The 5,751-nt window shown below is 36.0% G+C and overlaps 1 protein-coding gene across 1 annotated transcript in view; it reads right to left on the bottom strand.

Moving 5' to 3' along the window:
• The window catches only part of MCTP1 (multiple C2 and transmembrane domain containing 1), a 219,047-nt gene that overhangs the window by 22,734 nt on the left and 190,562 nt on the right, over window positions 1-5,751 (bottom strand). The window lies entirely within an intron of this gene.

Below are 5,751 nucleotides of genomic sequence, written 5' to 3'. Positions count from 1 at the left end.
AATAAGTTTTCTTCCAGAGATGGTTGCTGCTGTTTTTTTTTCCTTCCTTGAGCTCAGCTCTCATCTCCCTGTCCCTTTTCCCTTTCCCTTCCCATTGTGTGAGGCTGGGGGGGCCCGGAGGCCTACTGCCCCCCTGTCACGGGCATAGATTGATCTAGTTAACTCCATGACAGTTTATAAAAAAATGACTGGATTACTTACTGTATGCATCCCAGCTTTAAGAGGGATGAGATCTGCTGAATGGCAAGAAGCTATTATTTAATAGTTGTCCATATGCTATTCTTTTTTTCAACTTCTCTATATGCCATTTATGTGTCTGAATATGTTTGCTGAACCTAATCAAGGTGTTGTGCTGAGCTTTCCCTCCCCCATCTTCCCTAATATTACAGAGAAAATTAGAAGTATAGTAAATAGAAAGAATTTTATTATCATAGGGGAAAGACCCACGCTATTAATCTGAAATATTATTAGGAAACTATGTTTCAATCTCATTCAGTACTTAATTTTCCTTACTGTTACTAAAAATGTTACTCCCGATAAACATTTGAAAAAGCTCAGCCACCATTTAAGTGGTTTAAAGAGAGATCTAAATCTGTAAAACAGTAGAGAGAACTAAATGCTACATATTATTTATAGTTTAAAGTGAAGGCAATTTAACATATCTAAGCACAGCTCCAGTTTCCTCCTTGAGTAGCAGAAGAATTGTACACAGAGAAAAGGAGGGAGAAGGAAGAAAATAAATAATTTGGTAGTATAAAAACCTGTCAAAGTACTAACAGAATGTAACCTGGCTAATGGATGTGGCTTTATAATCTTGTGCCAGGGCTCTGGCTACCCTTCTGCAAATCACAATTGTCCTTACATCCTCTGGTTAGGATATAGCTCTAAAATAAGACATTTGTACTGGCTCAGAAGAAATGCATGATGACTGGATTGTATCAACATCTCCAAAGGGATGGAATAATGCTGCACAATGAGGTAGTAGAGTTATGCTGCAGTGTTCCCAGTAGTTGGCTAGCCTCTTTACATATAAATGATGGAGAAGGAAAAGCAGGATATTAGAGGAGCATAACTTTTATACTATTTCTTTCTGTTTCATTCCATCCTTGAGGAAAGAAAGCCTTTTTGATCTGTGAGAAGACATTACCAACCTTGTCATTGCAAATGACCTTACTAAAAAAAGTTTCAAGAGAAGGAATATTGAAATAAGAACTCAAAGACTTTAATTTTCTGTAGGATTCAATCCCACAGATTTCAGACTCTAATTTTACTATTCAGTATCTTTTTAAAAGAAAACATAATATATTCTGAACATTTTTCATGTTCAGATTGTGAAAATGTACTCTTCCAACCCACTTCCTAGGCCTCCTTCTTTTCTCTTCCTAGGAAATTAACAGGAGGTATAGAAACCATCCTGGATGTCCAAATCCTGATACTGACACTGGGAATCATTTTGATCAAAAATAGTTAGCACATGCTTTTAAATGGTAGTAGAGATTTTTATCAAAATTCTGACAGTGGCAATTGGGATAGTATACATAATGGTAAATCTTGTGATCTATAAATAGTCTGAGGTTTAAACTAAAAAAATCCTCCATTTTACAATGGGCAGTAGACACAGCATACGTGGTACTGACTGATGTCAGTGGTCTCCAAGTACCCTCTGACTTTCTCTGTCTGAATGTGAGAATAAACCTGCCTGTTTGGCCACTTTTTTCTTCAAATCTGCTCTGTCATTTACAGAGAATAGAAGATTAAAACAATGGTAATTATCAGAATCTATTCTCTTTTCAGTTTATAATGCATGTGTATCTTTCATTTCTCTCTTTATTTGCCATGATTATTGGATAGTAAATGTTACTGGAACAGTAAGATTGATAGATAATTCCCTTCAAAGTCTAAGGATTACTTTCATGCATTACTCCAAAACAGTCTTTAGAAATGCCTTGTGCTTAGTTTTTAAGTGCTGGTTCTGGTTGCTGAAACCTTTTCTAATGAATGTCTGATATCTGATAGACTTTAAACCATTCATTCTAATTCCCTCTTCATGTACTCTGGATATACTTTTTCCTGCCATTCTTTTCTTTTTTGTTGTGGAAATCTGTTATTCTCATTAAGCTTTTTACCTTGTGAATGTGAACTCTTTTTTGCTCTCTTTGCCTAAAAAGTCCTAATGGTCCTTGTAATCAGGTACTGTCAATTTTTTTTTTTTTTCATTGTTATTACGTTTGTCATAACCTTTGATCTTCAAGTAGTCTCACAAAGCTACACAAAAAGGCATTTTTTCTTCCCAAATAATTTGTGAACACAGATCACTTAGCATTTCTGAACTTCAAACTGTTTTGTGAATTTGTGGGACAAAAATAATCCCTTTGGTACAGAACTGTAATCACTTGGCCACAAATTCCAGGTTGCTTTGTGCTGATTTTCTTAGACATGATTTGCCCAAATCACATCTATACTTTCAAAATGCTTCACAAATACAGAGTTCTACAGACAATTTGCTAGTGAATTCTTCACTGTGCTCACTAAGTGAAAGACAATGGACTACACAGCCATGTTCCTTCTCTTCTTCTCCTTCCCTTCCCTTTCATCTGACTCACTTACTCCATATTTTCTCAAATGGTTTCTATACAGTCCTGCTCCTTATTAAACAATAATTTCTTAAAATGATTAATACTTCTGATGAATCACAGAAATGAACAAAAATAATAGAAATTCACAGGTTTTCCCCCTCCCTGGAGTCTCACAGTATGCTTAGCCAACACCTGGAGACAGGTAGTAGAAGAAATGCTTAATGAAAAGATAAGAGACCTTACTCTCTTCAGTCCAGCTCAGGACACTTGTACAGTCTTCTGAATGTTAACAATCTGAAACCACATTCTAAACATCTTAGAATTAAAAAAAGAACGAAGAAAAACCTTTGCAAAACATTCCAATGCATTTGAGGTTCTTCCAGTAACCCTTGTTAATGGCCAGGTAGAACAATATTAAAACTTTTCCCCAAAAAACTTTAAAACTCAGTAGATTCTGCTTCTCTGAAGTGACATCTGAGCTCCTTTTCAAAATGACAATTTGGAAATACAGTACATGTTGGACTTTCCTTGTATAGCTCTTTCTGTAGGCTACCAAGAGGGGTCACACTGTTCTTTGACTATACTAGTAGAGAAAGCCACAGTTAGATGACTAGAAAAGATACTTATCAGGGAATTTTTTTTTTTGTGGGAGGCCTTGAATCTGTGGGCTAGAAAGCCACTTTGCATGACTGAATTTTGTGATAAGCCATACTGAAGGAGATCTGGTAAACACTAAGGTGAATCAATAATTTATAGTTTCTTTGTTCTTGTAGGGAGTGAGAGGTTGCAAACCTTTCCCTTTGAGCTATCACCTAAAACCTCTCAGTTCCTCTAAGTGCAATCCATTTCTCCAACAGCAGATGTGAAACCAAAGGAACTGAAATGCTTGAGTTTCAGAGCGTGAAGAGTCACGTAAAGAGGACAGTCAAAGACAGCCCAAGGGGCCTTAGTTAACTTCGTTCCTCAAGTTTCTTCCCTCAGGCACCAGTAATTACATTTCTGATTAGATTATTTTGAAAAGCACCTGCAATCCTGTTTGAATACAATTGTTGGTAACCTATTGTAGTTCCTCTCCATTATCTGCAGGCATTGGTTTGCCTTTGCAAACCAGCAAAAAAACCCACATGCAGCTGTGTTTTGAACACTTTAAGTCCATTTTCAAATAAACAGACAACATTCCACTTGGGAAAAGAACACATCAGCACTCACAGGAAATGCCAGTTCTATATTTATGCCCTAAGGCTTCAAAATTCAGCATAAAACTTAATAACAAAAACACCAAAAACAAACAAACAAAGACGGTGTTAGGACACACTCTCTTATGAATCAATTTAATCTGAGTAAGATGAGTGAGAAGGACTGCTCAGTATAACAAATGTTTTAAGAAATTATCTAGTAATAACATGGCTCTTGGGTTACATTATATAAAGTAATTTTTGATAATGCATCTTTAAGCTTTCCCTGAACAGACGATAAAAACATAGTTTTTAACAGACTGTCCAGAAGCCACAACTATTACTATGCCAAGCATTCCTTTATCAAAATGCATGGGTGTATATTATACTTAAGAATAAACAGCTGAGTAAACTGTTTCTTGATTTCACTATATGCTACATATTGATCTAAAATATTGAGGCAGCATTTGTTCTTTGAGAGTGGAAAGGAGCAGAGCAGGCACTTCTCAGAATAGTCATGAAAATGTTTTGATGCACTTACACATATTTCCAATTCACCTCCAAAGTTTTAAACAACCCAGCGAGAAATCGATCTCCTACGCAACAGCAGAGAAAGTATGCTGAAGGATTTCTTCTTATTCCATCCCTACTGATAATTAAAATGCTAACCAAGCAATAATTGAAGACCAATAAAGATCTTTTCCATAGCTGAATTTAAGTTATTGGTAATACCATATATTAAAGAAATAACAAAACACAGCTGTATATGCTGAAGCAAGAGGAATTGAAACATTTTTTAGTATAAAATACCAAAAAAAGCACATCTGCTGAGCAACCGATCTTAAATCACTATTTTTGACTAAAGGAAAGCATGAGATGGTGTTTTGACTTTTTCACACTGTTAAACAGAAAGCAACACCTTTTTTGATAAAACCCTTTTTTCCTCAGATTTCTCTGTTACTTAGATGACACTAGGTATCTGTTACATTACATTAATGAACAGTGTCCATTTTGCTTTTCTAAGCTTGTTAGTCTTCAGAACAATAACAGTTCACTAATGCAAAAACTGTTTTTCCCACCTTGGACTTTGTTACTTTAGCACTCAAGCAGAATAACAAAACATAAAAAGCAAAAGGAAGTGGGAGCAAAAAGGAAGAAGACAATATACTATAATATTTATTAGCAATTTATCTTATATACTTTTTGAAATGTGTGGAAATAATCCAGAAGCATTCTTCAGCTCAATTACTTACAAATAAGTTATCTGTAGAATCAAGTAAGTCTGTCAGTTGTGCAAGTTTATTTTACCATGTGCTATCTCAAGATAAGCAGGTCTGTAATATTAGATTTCCACTGACATAATTGTGCATGAACTCTGATCTGATTTAGTATTACATGGTGCAAAAGGTGACACATTTTTTTTTACTATAGCATTAGAAAAGGAAAGGAATTGTCAGCATATGAAATCTGAGGAGTCTGATTGAAAGACTGGGAGACTTTCAGGTCAACTCAGTGGAAAAGTAACTAGCTCAACTACCCCAGGCACTAAGCACATTGACGAGCAAACTGAATAGCGAGTGTAGTTACTCAGCTAGACAATCAATAACAACACTGCATTATCAGACTGCTACAGCTGTATTTTAACCTATCGTATTACCTCATCTGTTCCCAGACCAGTCAAACATACATTTGTTGATCATGCAGATAACACAGATACCACTCCAGTCCTTAAGTCACACTTACTTAATACTAAGCCAGAGTGGTAAAACAACCATTTATTACTTTTCTATATGCCATAAATTCTAATTTTCAACTCTGTCTAAATGGTACACTAAAGGCTATATTCAAAACATTATAGAGACAGTGAAGCCAAGCCAAGTGAGATCTGAGACTGGCTCTGAACATGCCCATGCAACCAGCCCTTGCTCCCCAGCGTGCACCTGTTCAAGGCCTGATGGCCTCTCCCTGCCTCTTCTTGCCATTAGATCTGACGATCTCGT

This window comes from Meleagris gallopavo, chromosome Z (genome assembly GCF_000146605.3).
Source record: "Meleagris gallopavo isolate NT-WF06-2002-E0010 breed Aviagen turkey brand Nicholas breeding stock chromosome Z, Turkey_5.1, whole genome shotgun sequence".
In the NCBI taxonomy this organism is placed as follows: Eukaryota; Metazoa; Chordata; class Aves; order Galliformes; family Phasianidae; genus Meleagris; species Meleagris gallopavo.
The sequence above is the reverse complement of the archived record's forward strand: the minus strand, read 5'-3'. Positions and strand labels throughout refer to the sequence as shown.